The 15,875-nt window shown below is 46.0% G+C and overlaps 1 long non-coding RNA gene across 1 annotated transcript; it reads left to right on the top strand.

Moving 5' to 3' along the window:
* Nucleotides 1-6,582: 6,582 nt before the first annotated feature.
* On the top strand, nucleotides 6,583-7,005 carry LOC120659056. The gene is made up of 3 exons (XR_005668915.1): nucleotides 6,583-6,617; nucleotides 6,702-6,836; nucleotides 6,910-7,005. It is a non-coding gene; the product is annotated as an uncharacterized LOC120659056 (long non-coding RNA).
* The last annotated feature ends 8,870 nt before the right edge of the window (nucleotides 7,006-15,875 follow it).

Genomic DNA, 15,875 nt, shown 5'->3' with positions numbered 1-15,875 from the left:
AAACCAGCTACCCATTCCAAGGTTTGGGTCACGCACAGTAAAGAAGTCAGGCACCCAAATATTTCCTTCTCCAACAGAGGACCCATCCTCCCGATGCTCTCTTTCTTCCACCTCGCTCACCGCAACATTGCCCAGCCGAGCGCCGCCAAATCTCGCAGCCCGAGCGACGCCCAAAAAATTTCCCCACCCAAACCCCCGCTCCGCTCAGCCGCCGCCGTCGACCGCTCGAAGATGCCGCCCGCCGAGGATGCCCCCGCGCCAGCGCCGGCGCGGACCCCTCCTCCCGCGCGCGGGGCGGCGGCCGGCTCGCGGGTGCTGCTGCAGTCGCCGCCGCCGCCGTTCCTGCTCGGCTCCAATGACGACCAGCTCGAGCGCGCCTGCGCCTGAGCCGCGGCGCGGGCCGCCTCCGTCTGGTCTGCCTCGTCCGCGTCGCCGTCCTCGTCCGTGTCGCCGTCCTCCCCGCGCCTCCGTCCTCGCCTCGTCCGCATCGCCGCCCCGCGCCGCCCCCGCCGCGCGCCCGCCGACCCGCTCCCGAGCAGCGGCAGCGGAGAGAGGGGAGGATGAGCTTGCCTACAAGTGGGGGCCAGGCACGGCGGCGGCCAACTCCACCTCCGCCTGCAGCCGAACTCGCCACCGCCGCCCTCCCTCCTCTCCGGCGGCGGGCTCTCCGGCCGGCCTCCTCTCTCCCTCGGCTTCGGCGCGCAGCCGCCTGCGGCGCGGCTCCCCTCCTCCCTTGCGGCCTGTGGGCTCGGCTCCGGCACCTCGAGCTCGGCAGCGCTCGGCCGCGCCTCGAGCTCCGCTGCTTGCCGTCTCCTCCTCCCCTCTCTCCGCCGCACCGCTTGTAGGTCCGCCCCGACCCGCCGCGGCCCCTCCCCGATGCGCCGGCGGCTCCCCGCAGCTCCCCGCCTCGCCATCATCGGTCGAGCCCCGCCGTGGTCCCACCTGGCCGCGGCAGTGGCTCCCCGCCGTGGGCACGCCTCCTGCGCGGCTTCAGTTTGGGTCGAGGAGAGAGAGACGCATAATTGCCTCTCCTCTCGCCCGCGACGCAAAATGGGTACTTGGTTTGCGTTGTCTGTTGGAGAGTGTTTTGGGTAGGGAAAAGCACTGTGCACAACCTAAAATGGGTTTGGGTCTTGCTTTGGCTGCTCTGTTGGAGACAGCCTAAGCAGCACTGTAGCAGGCAGTGGCGATTAAGGCGTGGAACCGTCGAGGAGCCGGAGGGCAGGAAGCCAAATCGTCGCGACTCATCTTGACTCTAGGCCCCGTTTGGTTTGTAGTGTACTAGTGAATAGTGATATTTTATTATGTTGATACTTCCACATATTATGGGTAACGTAGGAGACATCCCTATTTTCACCCGGGGGTCTTAATTACCACTGCTTAGCTTTCAATTCGCCCAGATTTGAACGGGTGACACGAGGATTTTCAGTCCTAGTGATATTTTAAACGTTAATTACGGTGTCAAACAAAGACAGTTTACAAAATCAACTTCAGAACCCCCGCGCTAGTGACCCTGAATAATCTAATGATGCCTTGGACCGCGCGATTAGAGGATGGCTACTGTAACATCACTGTAGCAAATCATCGATTAATTACCGTCATTAGATTCTTCGCGAAAAGTTTGTTTCAGGACTTTTGAAATGTAAATCTAAAAATGAGTCTAACAAACTTTGTTTCACATTTTGATGGATCAATACATAATTTAATATATATTTAAACACCCTAGCACAAATAAATCTATAGATAAAAATAGAGAACAGTAACATGGGTATTCATATTTTTTAAATGTAAAGCATCACAAGATAGATGCAACAAAAACAAGTTTGAGATTAGTTGAATTTATATTTATTTTATTATGGATTTCACAAAATCATAACACACACAGGTGTTACTAACTTTGCTAGCTTGTCACAGTCGCTGCCGTCCCCATTCTGCTCGTTGCTGCTGTGTCGCTCCTCCGGCTCGAGCTTCTGCTCGCCCTCCTCCCCCTGCTGTGGGTTCGCCCGCTCGTTGCCGTCGATCTGGGGCTCCTCCTACGCCTCCCGGGGCAGGACCCTGCAAGCGGCATGCTCGTTGAGCACGCTTTGCTCCTCCTTTCGCTGCCTCTGCCCTGCGTTGCACACCTCCTCGATGCCGCCGTCCAGATTCTTCTCCTCGACGGCGGCGGCCCGGGCCTTGTCGTGCCGCATCTCCAGCTCCGGGTCACGGTCCTCCTCTAGCACGAGATTTTTTTATTTTTAACATTTTTTTAATAATATTTTAATTTCAACCCGTATTAGTTTTTATTTGCAGGGAGTAGCCTGTTTGGTCGCGCCACTTTCCCCGGCGCGACAGATAGCCTCTGTCGCGCCAGTGCATGTGGCGCGACAAGGCCAATGTCCTGGGCCCGCGCCGGCCTCTTCTCCCCCACCCTCTCTTTCCTTCCCTCAGTCCTCCCCGAGCAGAGCGCGTCCAGGGCGACGCCGCCGCCCGCCGCCCCCACAGATCCCCCCAAATCCGGCGTTTTGGAGGGGGAAAGTGGGGGGAAACGTTCCCCACCCTTCCCCGAAGGTATTGCTCCCATTTTTTTCCCTCTTTTAACCATGCACATTTGTAGATATTAGCGATTCTAGGTGATTAGGGTTTGGTTCTTGATTTGAAAAATAATGTCGTAGTTGATAGTTTTTTCATGATTAGTGCTTTAGATGATGCGTAGATGGTACTCTGCTCTCTATTTGGACGTGAGGTAGTACGTGCATGCATCGGTTAATATGATTTCTAGGATTGAGTAGTTGGGATGTTAATATGGGTTTCACCCATGGATACTAGGCACAGTGAATAATTGTTATTGTAGTTGATTTCTTTGTATAAGTGATGAAGGTACTCCGATTTCTTTTTGTTGTAGATGGACGAATTAGTTCGGGTTTTTCATGGTGGTATGATTAAAGAAAATGGAGAGTTTGAGAATATGGTAGAGGATATCGAACTGTTCGATAGTCCTCCATTGTTAAAGGATTTGGTAGACCGGGTGGTTTCAAAACATTCATGTGGAATTGATAAAATATCTCTGAGGGGTAGATTTGATTGTGGTAAAGCTAGAGCACATTATGTTTTGATGACATTGAAATCTGAGATGCATTGGAGAAAGTACAAGGATATAGTAGCTCGTGCAAATGTGATTTGTTTGGAGGTGGTTGTTGAATTAACCCGTAGAACAAGATTAGAAGAACAAGTTGGGAGAGTAGATGAAATTCCATTTCCTATTTTGAATATGACTCAAGAGTCAACCTTTGTAGAAGATGTCACAAATCTCACTTGTGCTTCGGATTACGATATGACAGTCGCTTCCGATCATTTGGGGCTAGATTGCTTCGAGGAACAAGATGACATGGATGCTGCAGATGATGATGATATTTCTTTAGGTTCGGAGGACAGTGAATACGATAGTAGTGATGAGGACGACGATGGTGAAGACACCGGGGTAGAAGAACGGGAGGGTAATGGTGTAGAGGCCCAAGTTGAGCAGGAAAATGATGCCAGCGATGGAGCCAACGCAATTGATGATGATCAACGATTTATTTATACCGCCGAGGAGTTGCGCATGTTGAAGTTAGCCCACGTTGAAGTCCCTGTGGTATCAAATGCTAAGGACCTCAGCAGGATCGATAGAGCCATTTGTGATTCAACTATTTTTGAAAGTGAGTGTGTAATTGATAGTGACTGTCCGGTGATTCGAAAGGGCATGAAGTTCTATTCCCTTCCAGAGTTGCAGTTTTTCTTGGCTGATTATGCAGTGCGTCATCACCGACCATTTTATGTGGTTCATTCAGACAAGAGGGTACGCTACGATGTGCTATGCTAGCTGGGATGCCTTTGGGGTGTTTGGGCACGCATCGTTAGTGGCACTGGTCAGTGGAAGATCACCAATGTAAAATAGCCTCACACATGTGCATCATCGAAGCCGAAGCAAGTTCATGCACAGTGCACCACACGTTACCTTGCTCATCGGATCCTTGGTATTGTTCAGAAGGACAGCGACACCTCAGTTCCATCGCTTATGGAGTCTATTTTCGCTTTAAGTTCTTACCGGGTGAAGTACTCCAAAGTGTGGCGTGCAAAGCAACATGCTATAGCTCTGTTGTGGGGAGATTGGTTAGAGTCATATGCCAGGGTGCCCAGGGTGTTGACGGGCATGTCTCTCTTCAATCCAGGCATAAGATGGTTCACGTACACGGGAAACATGATGCTCCCTAATAACGAAGTGTACAAGCATGTTTTACAAAGGGTGTTCTGGTGTTTTCCCCTATGTGCTGAAGCATTTCAGCATTGCCGACCTGTGATTCTCGTGGACGCCACATTCCTGACGGGTAAATATAAGGGGGCACAAATGATGGCCGTTGCCGTGGACCCTGATAGGCAACTAGTCCCTCTAGCATTTGCTTTGACCGAAAGAGAAAACAACGACAGCTGGTCTTGGTTTATGAAACTGGTGCGGCTGTATGTGTTGGGTCCCTCGAGGCAAGTTTGTATGATATCTGACCGGCACCATGGTCTCCTAAACTGTGTTAAAGAGCACATGGATGGATTTCCACCTCTTGTGCATAGGTGGTGCATGCGACACTTTGCAGCAAATATGTGGAGGCGTCAGAAAAAGAAAGAACTAATTGGGAAACTAAAGTTGTTGTGTTCAGTGCGCACGGAGAAAGCTTTTAAAGAAAACTTGCTGATTTAGAAAAGGACGTGAATGAGAGGGCCAAGGAGTGGTTGAAAGGTGAAATGGTGGACAAGGACAAATGGGCTCTTGCTTATGATGACGGGGGGTGGCGGTACGGTATCATGACCACAAACAACGCTGAGTCAGTGAACAATATATTCAAAGGTATTCGATCAAGACCTGTTGCTGGCATTGTAGAGTTCTCTTTCGAAAAGTTGAACGAGTACTTCGTCGATAGATGGGGGAAAGCTCGGAGTTTGTTGGACAAGGGTCAACAGTGGGGACTAATAGCGCATGAACACCTTGGGGATGCCGAGAATAGATCGGTGAACCAACTTGCAGTGCCTTACGGGCCTGAAAGAATGATTTATGGTGTTAGAGGAGCAGGTGGTACAAATACAGGAGGTGAGAGTCATGGAGGACGCCATTACAAAGTGGACCTCAGATCTGGAGACTGTACTTGCATGACTCCACAATTGTTACACCTTCCATGCTCGCACCTAATAACGGCATGTAGGGCCTGCGGTTTTTGTTTCAAAAGCCCCACTTATTTGAGCCCGTACTACGCTCGGTCGAACACAATCAACATATGGGAGTCCAGTTTTGTGTCTTATCTCGATCCGTCCCAATGGCCCGAGTACAAGGGAGTAGAGTACGTGCCGGATGCGTCGCTATTGAAACCTAAAAAAGGAAGGAGGCGGAAGAAAAGGCTCAAAGGTGACATGGACGAGTCGCAAGGTCGGGCTAGTGCGGACTATGGCATCGGTGATTTCGATGAGGACAGGAGCCAGAATTGTTGCTCCAAGTGCCATAGATTTTGTTCTCAGTGCAAGTGTAAGAAGAAAAAAAATCTAAACGAAAAAGAACGTCCACAACAAGTGTTAGAAAGAGGACTAGTCATATCACACGGAGAGAGGTACAGTAGTTTGTGCTTAGCACAAATATTAATATATACATATAGTGTTTTGCTTATCATTATTAGTTGGGTTTGTCTTGGTCTTTATTTTTGTCTTATACTCATCAAGTTCTGATTCATCATTGCAGGATGGCGCACCCCACGTTCCCACTACTGGAGACGTTCTACGACTCCAAGCACCGAGCACACGTCCTAGTTGACCATGCCGAGGTTAGTGTTACTGTTTCTCAATAGTTCAATTTAACTTTTTAGCTGCCTGTAACGACTCATTTGTTCCCATATTAGGTGTTGGCGCCCCTCCGTGCACATACCCACTCCCCCCTTCGGTGGGATGAGCGGTATGTGCCGTACCTTCACCGGGCTGGGATGCTTCCTCTTACTCGAGTGGTGTGTGCGGGCCTCCCAGCGATGGATGCGCCTCTGCTAACTACTTTTGTGGACCGTTGGAGGCCGGAGACACATTCTTTTCATTTACCTTGCGGGGAGGTCAGCATCACTTTGCAAGATGTGACGATGATTCTTGGGCTGCCTTTAGAGGGAATTGCAGTGACCGGCATTATACAGACTGATGGTTGGAGAGATATTGTAGAAGCACTGATTGGGATTCGGCCTCCAGAACCACCTGAGGGGATCAAGGATAGGAAGACCTCAGGGGTTAGCTCGGCTTGGTTCAGGCATAATTTTAACTATTGTCCTCAAGGAGCACCGTAGGAGGCTGTAGAGCGGTATGCTCGCGTATGGTTGTGGCACATGTTTGGAGGTTTTCTGTTTCCTGATGGTTCGGGAAACACGATTTCATGGATGATACTTCCAATTATTAGCCAGCAGTGGGAGAACATTGCTCAGTATAGTTGGGGGTCGGCAACTTTAGCTTGGATGTACCGGCAGCTTTGTGACGCATATCGGCTGATTGCTAATGATTCAAACCTAGGAGGTTGTGCATACCCCCTGCAAATCTGGATTTGGGAGTGCTTTCCAGTAGGCCGGCCATACCGAGGCGAACTAGAGGTATTAATTAGCGTTGCAATCTCACTTTTCGTTGGCGGGACATTAAATGATTTTTGGATAACCATAATTTTCCTCCTTTTGCAGCCGTGGCCACACCATGATGAGGAGTCTAGGCCCACCGTTGCTTACTGTTGGAAGAATGTGGGAGCTGTAAGAGGGGATCCTGCACGCCGCTACATGCGTTACATGGACGACCTAGACTGCCTCACTCAAAATCAGGTTATAACCTTCATACCGTTCGGTAAATAAATGCTTCTGTCTACATGATTTCTAATGCATACATGGTATGTAGATCTTCTGGACACCGTACAGTAGAGCCGAGCTGGACGAGTTGGAACTGAGTGATATTTGCACACGTGATGCCGAACTGTGGAGGACTTGCGGGCCTTTGATTTTTTTCTTTGTAGTCGAGATGCACTTGCCGCACCGTGTCAAGAGACAGTTTGGCAGATTGCAAGACTTCCCTCCAGAGGCAATTTCGACGTCCCAAGCTTTGCATAGGTACATTTTATGCCTTCAAATTCATTTCTCTTTACCAATACTATTTCACTAATACACCACTCTTATGTCAAAGTTCTCACCAAATCCTATGACATTACGGAAGAAGTTCTCCAAGATGATTAGCTGGTTAGGTGGGTGTCTGCCCTGTAGCAACTGTGCAACCCATGTCAGCTGCTTCTCCAGCACCAACCACGACAACCCCGTCGTCACCATCAACTACTATGGCAATACTCCAAGGGAAGGAGAAAGTAGAGGTCACGGTAGCCAGCTGGAAGGAGGAAGCCAAGGTCGCGGTAGCCAGCAAGATGCTTTGCCGGATCTTATATCGATGTAATTGCTGGAAATGTCTTGTGAGATGGATTTCTGTTGCCTGATCTGTATGCATGTACATCTAGAGTATCAGTTTGCATGCTACAGAGTATGTGATTTGTTATGGACTTGTTTGGTGATACTTGTGAGCTTGGTGGTGGACTTGGCTTGATTTGTGGACTGGTGATGATATATGTGTACTATATGTGTGATATGTGGACTTATTTGGTGATATATGTGATATTTGAGACATTTGTGTGATATATGTGATATTTGAGCGATATGTGTGATATGTGAGATGTTTGATTTGCTGGAGCTGAAACTAAAAACAAAAATAAAATTGAATATATGAAAGCTTTGCTGAGTGTTTTGGCTAAAACACTCGGCAAACAGGACCTTTGCCGAGTGTTTTGGCCAAAACACTCGGCAAATCTGGGTGCCGAGTGCCATCACTTTGACCTGCTGCCGAGTGCCATCACTTCTACGGTACGGTATGCCTTCTCCTTAGGCGGTGTTACCACCTCCTCCTCATACGAGGTGCTCTGGTCAGACGACAAACCACCATCATCAATTTTAACCGGACTTGAGTTGCGCCATTCTTCAGTAGGCTTGGCCGCCATTGGAAGCTATTAACAACACAATATATGAAAAGTACAAAAGAGTATAAGAAAATTGTAGAATCAAAGAGATCATTTATATATTCATGGTATAAAATATTTCTAACTCTAAAAAAACAGAGTGAGGCCAGCCGGCCACGTGGCGGCTTTGTTTATTCTTTGATGTACATCATAGAGTGTCAAAATAATTCATTCATACTACAAAATTTGTATTAAAAATAAATACGCTGTCTCACAATTATTTTTGTCACTCTCTTCGGTTTTCTTACATATTCACAATTACTCCCATATCCTTGAACTTTGTTACGAAAAAAATCTACAATGTCGACATTATCACTCACTCTTTTGTCTCTCTATGTATGTGTCTACGTATTTGTCTCTTGCGAATGAGAGAAAGAAAGAATGGAGACATCGCAGATTCTTTCTTAAAATCAAATCGAGGACTCATCATATTTTCAACTTTAATTAATCACTAACTTAGATTATAAGCAAAGTACAAAAGAGAATATTGAAGTACAAAATTGTAACAATTTTATGTCCTCAATCATTATAAACCTATTGTAACAATTTCATGTCCTGAGTCTGTGTATAGCTCAAGAACACCTAGAACATTTATGTGTCATTTAATCTAGATTTAAATCTAAGGTTCAAAATTTCCGAGAACTGTCCATGGTCATGTTGACAAAGTTGGATAACTTATTCCAAGGAGTGCAAACCATTTTATTTTACATTTTTAGGATTTTTTTACAAATTTATATCAATTTTACAAGTTTCCCTATTTTAATTTCAAACTTGAGTTGCATTTTTTAAATTCCAAGGAGTCCCTCCTTTTAAAATCCTAAAAGAACCTCTGAAGTAATAATCCTAAAGGCCAATCCTAAAATCCTAAGATTGAGTTTGCATTTTTTAGATTTCTCTACAAATTGATATCAATTTTACAAACTCGTTGAAATGGATTTTGTAAACCCTAAACCCTAAATAGGGGCTGACCACCAGGGCCAACAGGTCAGTGCCAAAACAGTCGTTGTGCAGGCACCAGTGCACGCAGTCGTTGTGCAGACAGAGTAGGCTTGTCGCGCCAACACCACTGGCGCGACAGATGCCCGCTGTCACGCCATTGTGTGCCCACGCCCAGTAAGGACTGCATTTTTCACTTGGTGGCGTGGCAGCTCCCTTTGGTCGCGCCACTCCCAATGGCACGACAGAGTAGCTTTGTAGCGCCACTCCGAGTGGCGCGACAAGCACAGAATTCGGCCAGCTAACTACCTTGCTGCTCTGCCTTGCTGCTCCCTCTCGCTGCATGCTATTTGCAACAACATTTCAAATTCAAAGTATTTTCGTAATTTGTTCGCATAAATGCTTATCGACATCTGTTGCACCTATGATTCGGACACCGAAACATATTCTAATTAAAAAACATTGAGCATGGACGTCGCTCAAAACTTCAAAACCAACAAATTCGCAATAGAGCATTCTTGAACAAATGTTGCTCCAAATTTTGAAATCTATAACTTTCATACACAGCTAACACAATTCAATGCTATTTTCTATTTCTCTTGCATAATTTTTCAAATTTGAACAGAAGATATACTTAAAAACAGTACTCAATATTCAAAAGATCTAAAATATTTCCACTTTCAAATTCAACGTGCTTTGGCATTCATTTTCAAAAAAAATATTTATAAGATTACGGTGCGCAATTGTAATCTAAAACACTTGTTCAATAATGGAGATGACCCATCATTAAATTGCACACGATACAAACTAAATAAATTCCTAATTTCATAACCATACAATGTTCAAAACTACAAATAAAGTCTCATACACATACGACAACCACATGAATAGCTAAAGCCCATAAATAGTCCAGCAATAAAAAAGTCCGTCACACACATAGTCCAATCATATATAGAGTCCATACAATTATAAATAAAACAAGTTAATTAGAGTCGCCGTCAATCAAAAGCTCTCCCCAACCATCATCATCATCATCTCCATCATCTTGGACTACAGCTTTCCCCTTTCTTGTCTAAATTTGGGACACTATGACTTCTACTTCATCTGCATTCATTGACCACCACTCGTCATCATCTCCATTATCAATAACGTGGTCATGCTCAGAAGCACTCTTCCCTTTGTCCTGCACTGCACTATTCCCTTGGTTATCGACTACAGGTGTGTCCACTGCTTTTCCTTTCCTGTCAGACGGGTGATCCTGCACTGCACTTTACTTTCTGTCAGACCTTATTTTTGTGCTCAATCAACCCTTAAATTTTGTAACGACACACCTACGCTAAGGTAAGAAGGTAAGGATCCTCAGTCAGCTGAGGGAGTCTGACCTTCCCGTCGGTGATGCGAGCCGAACGTTGCCCTCAAGCAATGACTTACTTGAGGTGCTGCCAATATACCAACTATCAGTTGACTATATTGGGAGTAAAGTATACTCAGTCAGCTGAGGGAGACTGACCTTCCCGTCGGTGATGCGAACCGAACGCTGTGCTCAAGCAGTGGTCTACTTGAGCTGCTACCAATATAGCGACCTCGGTCGATTATATTGGGAGTAAAGGAACTTGTGAATACGCCACTGAGTGGCGTATGTTAACGTTGGCCATACGACGGAAATTTGTATGGCTGCCGTTTCTATAGTGAATGGCAATGTATGGGTGAATATGTGGGCAACTGCATATGCGTTACTCATGTGGCGTAGGACACATGGGGGCCGTTCGTGAGTGCTGGCACGAAGGGTCCAGTCGTGGATATTCATATATATATATATATACATGCTATGCATCTTTTGCAGGTACACTAACCGCGATTACGTTAAGTTAAGAACGGTTAGAATTCGGCTAGACATATATAGGGAGAGACGTAATTTTGTGCTATGCTACCGGCGCTAACCCCGTAAGTCCAAAGCTATTTGGCAGTTGTTTGTTTTGTGAGGACGAATAGGTCGTGCATGCATCATGATCTTAATCTGTAAATCAATAAAAGTACATGTGATAATAGTGAAATACTGAGGTTTGCACCTGAGCACATGTTATTTTTACACGCTTAAGGTCTATCTAGACTCTGTTCTGTCTGCCGTGTCTGGATATAGGAAGTTACCGAACTCAGCACAGGACTTTATTTGCCGAAGTGCTTGAGTAGAATACCAAGGTGTAGAATGTTAAAATACCCCTCTGCTGTCAAGAGTTGTTCTTGAAACAAACAACTTTTTCTCCATGTTGTTATATAATTCATGCAAGTTTCATTTAACTGCACTTACTCTTTTGTACTTTGGGGCATGGTATATCAATTGCTCACAAAAGAGTTTTGCATGTTACAGATGGTGGGATCTACGCGTGGCAATCCGGAGGGTTTCATGAACGCGAGTGGTAGCGGATCGCAGCAGCCGCCACCCCCACCACCAGGCTTTGCGGAAGTCCTGGCCGCCCAGACTGAGTTGCTTCGCCAACTTGTCCAACGGCAGCAGCGAGGTGGACACCACGCCCATCAACCTCAAGCTGCTGGTTATCAGGATTTCTTTGCAACCCAGCCTCCTCTGTTCCACAAGACAGAAGAACCACTGGATGCGGATGCTTGGATTCGCACAACCGAGTCCAAGTTTGCACTACTTCCGGTGCCATGTTCGGAGGAAAATAAGACTCTCTTTGCCGCACAACAGCTTCGCGGTTCTGCTCGTCTTTGGTGGGACAACTACTATGGCATGCTCCCGGCCGATCATGTTGTTACTTGGAACGAATTCAAAAATGCATTTAGGGACCACCATATTCCAGAGGGTCTTATGGAAAGGAAACTGAATGAGTTCCTGGCTCTCACTCAAGGGACTCGTACGGTTATCCAATATGCCCAAGCTTTTAATGGTCTCTGTCAGTACGCAGGCTATCATGCTGACACAGATGTTAAGAAACGTGACCGCTTTCGCAGAGGACTCAATACCAAACTCAAGGAACGTCTGAATCCCATTAGGGTTGACACATATAATGAGTTGGTTAATCTGGCAATTACACAAGAAGATTGCATTGTGGCTCATCGTGCTGAGAAGAAGCGGAAGGCTCCACCTGGACCCTCGAGTGCTCAGTCACCGAGGTATCATTTCGTGCAGAATATTTCTCCTACAATCCCTCAGAAGGCCCCTCAGCCAGGGCGTTGGGTTATTAGGCCGCCACAGCAACAGGGTGTAATGCGACCCCCTGTTCCTCAGCTAACTGGTCCCAGGCTAATTGCCCCACCACCAGCCCGTTCAGGCGATAAAAATCGTTGCTTCAACTGTGGGAGTTCATCTCATTTTGCCCGAGAGTGTCCGCAGCCTAAGAAACAAAACCAGGGTCAAGGTTCTACTCAGAACAACCAGAACAAGGGAAGAAGGCAGACTGTTCAGGTCAGGCAAGGGCGAGTCAACTTCACCACTCTTGCAGAACTTCCTGAGGGTGCACCAGTGATGATGGGTACCTTTTCTATCCACAACAAGTCTGCAGTTATACTATTTGATTCCGGTGCATCCCATAGTATCATTAATGCAAAATTTGGTGCAAAAGTGGGTTTGGATTTCTGTCACACAAAAGGGTCTTATATGATATCAACACCGGGTGGAAAAGTTGCTTCCAATCAGGTTATAAGAAACGTACCCCTTAAGCTGGGTAGTAAAATTATCAGAACTGAACTGATCCTTTTGGCACTTGAAGGCATAGATGTCATTTTAGGGATGGATTGGATGACGCGATATGGAGTAGTCTTAGATATTCCTTCCCGAGTTGTGGAAATCAATTCCTCTACCCATGGAGCCACTACTCTTTATTTACCCTCCCAAGAGTGCACCAATTCTTGCGCATATGCCATGAGCTAATCCAGATTAGAAGAAATCCCAGTGGTATGCGAGTTTGCCGATGTTTTTCCGGATGACTTGCCAGGAATGCCACCGGATAGGGACATCGAGTTTATTATTGAGTTGCAGCCAGGCACTGCACCTATCTCAAAGAGGTCCTATAGAATGCCACCTAAGGAATTGGCCGAATTAAAAATCCAACTTCAAGAACTTCTTGACAAAGGTTTTATTCGCCCTAGTGCATCACCTTGGGGTTGTCCGGCCTTATTTGTGAAGAAAAAGGATGATAGTTTGAGATTGTGTGTGGACTACCGGCCTCTCAATGCGGTGACAATCAAAAATAAATATCCCCTTCCCCGCATTGATGTTTTATTTGATCAATTGGCTGGAGCTAGGGTGTTTTCCAAGTTGGATCTTCGTTCTGGATATCATCAGATCAAAATCCGACCCTGTGATATTCCTAAAACCGCCTTTTCTACAAGATATGGACTATATGAATATTTAGTCATGTCCTTTGGCCTCACAAATGCACCTGCCTATTTCATGTACCTTATGAATTCGGTGTTCATGCCTGATCTTGACAAGTTTGTCGTGGTTTTCATTGACGACATCCTTGTTTATTCTAAGAATGAGGAGGACCATGCCAAACACTTGCGCATCGTTCTTCAACGTCTTAGAGATCATCAGTTATATGCTAAGTTTTCCAAATGTGAATTTTGGTTAGACAGGGTGAAATTTTTGGGTCATACTATATCCAGTGAAGGCATAGCTGTTGATCCTGGTAAGGTGCAAGAAGTGATGGACTGGAAATCTCCTGCTTTCGTTCATCAGATTCGCAGTTTTCTTGGTCTAGCTGGATATTATCGTCGATTCATTCCGGACTTATCAAAAATTGCTAAGCCTATGACCGAACTGTTGAAGAAAGGAATGAAATTTGTCTGGGATGAAAGATGTGAGAAAGCTTTCCACACCCTAAGGGAATTGTTGACTAAGTCCCCCGTCTTAGCTCAACCTGATAATGCCAAGCCCTTTGACGTGTATTGTGACGCGTCGGGTACGGGTCTTGGTTGTGTGCTCATGCAAGACAATAGAGTCATTGCCTATGCTTCACGATCTCTTCGGCCCCATGAGCAGAACTATCCTACTCATGACCTCGAGTTAGCAGCCGTCATTCATGCTCTGAAGATTTGGAGACACTATCTTATGGGCACTCATTGCAATATCTACACAGACCATAAAAGTCTCAAATATATCTTCACCCAAGCCGATCTAAATATGAGACAAAGAAGATGGTTGGAATTAATCAAAGACTACGATCTCGAGGTGCACTACCATCCGGGCAAGGCCAATGTAGTCGCGGATGCACTAAGCCGCAAAACTCATTGTAATTGCCTAACTGTGGAATCTTATGACCAGACACTGTGCTCTGAAATGAGAAGACTAAATTTGGAAATGATTCCCCAAGGAACTTTAAACCATATTTCCATTGAACCAACCCTCCACGATCAAATTATCATGGCGCAACTACATGATGAAGGTATTAATATCATCAAGCAGAAGCTCTCCCAAGGGGAAGAGAAATATAAATGTTTCCGCCAAGATCACAATGGAATTCTATGGTTCGAAAGCCGCATAGTCGTTCCAAAGAATCATGAGCTCAGAAAGCAAATTCTCGATGAGGCACACCTTTCCAAGTTCTCCATCCATCCAGACAGTAACAAAATGTATCAAGATCTTAAACAAAACTTCTGGTGGACTAGGATGAAAAGGGAAATTGCTAAGTATGTTTCTGAATGTGATACCTGTCGGCGAGTAAAAGCCAGCCACTTGAAGGTAGCTGGTCCTCTTCAACCTTTGTCTATCCCATCTTGGAAATGGGAAGACATAAGTATGGATTTCATTGTTGGATTGCCAAACACGTCCCAAAAGCACGACTCCATTTGGGTTATCGTGGATAGACTTACAAAGACGGCTCACTTCATTCCAGTACACACCACCTATAATGCCAAGAAATATGCCGAGATTTATCTCGATCGCATTGTTTGCCTACATGGCGTACCTAAAACGATCATTTCCGATCGTGGTACTCAATTCACAGCACGCTTTTGGGAACAATTGCAAGCTTCTCTTGGTACCAAACTGATTCGAAGCTCAGCTTATCATCCTCAAACCGATGGACAAACAGAGAGAGTAAACCAAATCCTAGAAGACATGTTGAGGGCTTGTGTCATCCATTTTGACAAGAATTGGGATAAGTGTCTATCTCTAGCAGAATTCTCGTACAACAATAGCTATCAAGAGAGTTTAAAAATGGCACCCTTTGAAGCCTTGTATGGTCGAAGGTGTCATACTCCGTTGAGCTGGTCGCAAGTCGGAGAACGAGTGGTATTCGGACCTGATCTTGTAACCGAGGCAGAAGAAAAAGTGAAGGTAATCCAAGCAAATCTTAAAGCGGCACAATCTAGGCAAAAGAGCTATTTCGACAAAAGAAGAGATCCCTTGCAATTCGAAGTTGGAAATCATGTATACCTTCGGGTTTCTCCAACCAGGGGTGTACAAAGATTTGGAATGAAAGGAAAACTAGCTCCCCGGTATGTAGGTCCTTATGAAATCATCGAAAATTGTGGACCCGTGGCCTATAGAGTGAGACTTCCTCCGCAACTATCCACCGTACACGACATCTTCCATGTTTCTCAGCTTAAGAAATGTGTCCGAGTTCCCACGGAGATTGTTGAACAAGAGGATATACGGGTTGAACCAGACCATTCCTATGTGGAATATCCTATGAAAGTTCTGGATCGGAAAGAAAGGGTAACCAGAAGAAAAGTAGTTAAAATGTACAAAATCCAGTGGAGTCATCACACGGAAGAAGAAGCCACCTGGGAGACTGAAACCTATCTGAATGAACATTACCGTGGTTTTCTAGCTTCTCTCCAAGGTACACATACCTTCCACACTTAGCCTATGTACTCGAATCTCGGGTCGAGATTCTTTTTAAGGGGGGTA

This window comes from Panicum virgatum, chromosome 2N (assembly GCF_016808335.1).
Source record: "Panicum virgatum strain AP13 chromosome 2N, P.virgatum_v5, whole genome shotgun sequence".
Classification (NCBI taxonomy): domain Eukaryota; kingdom Viridiplantae; phylum Streptophyta; class Magnoliopsida; order Poales; family Poaceae; genus Panicum; species Panicum virgatum.
Note: the sequence above shows the minus strand (reverse complement) of the source record. Positions and strands in the feature narration are given on the sequence as shown.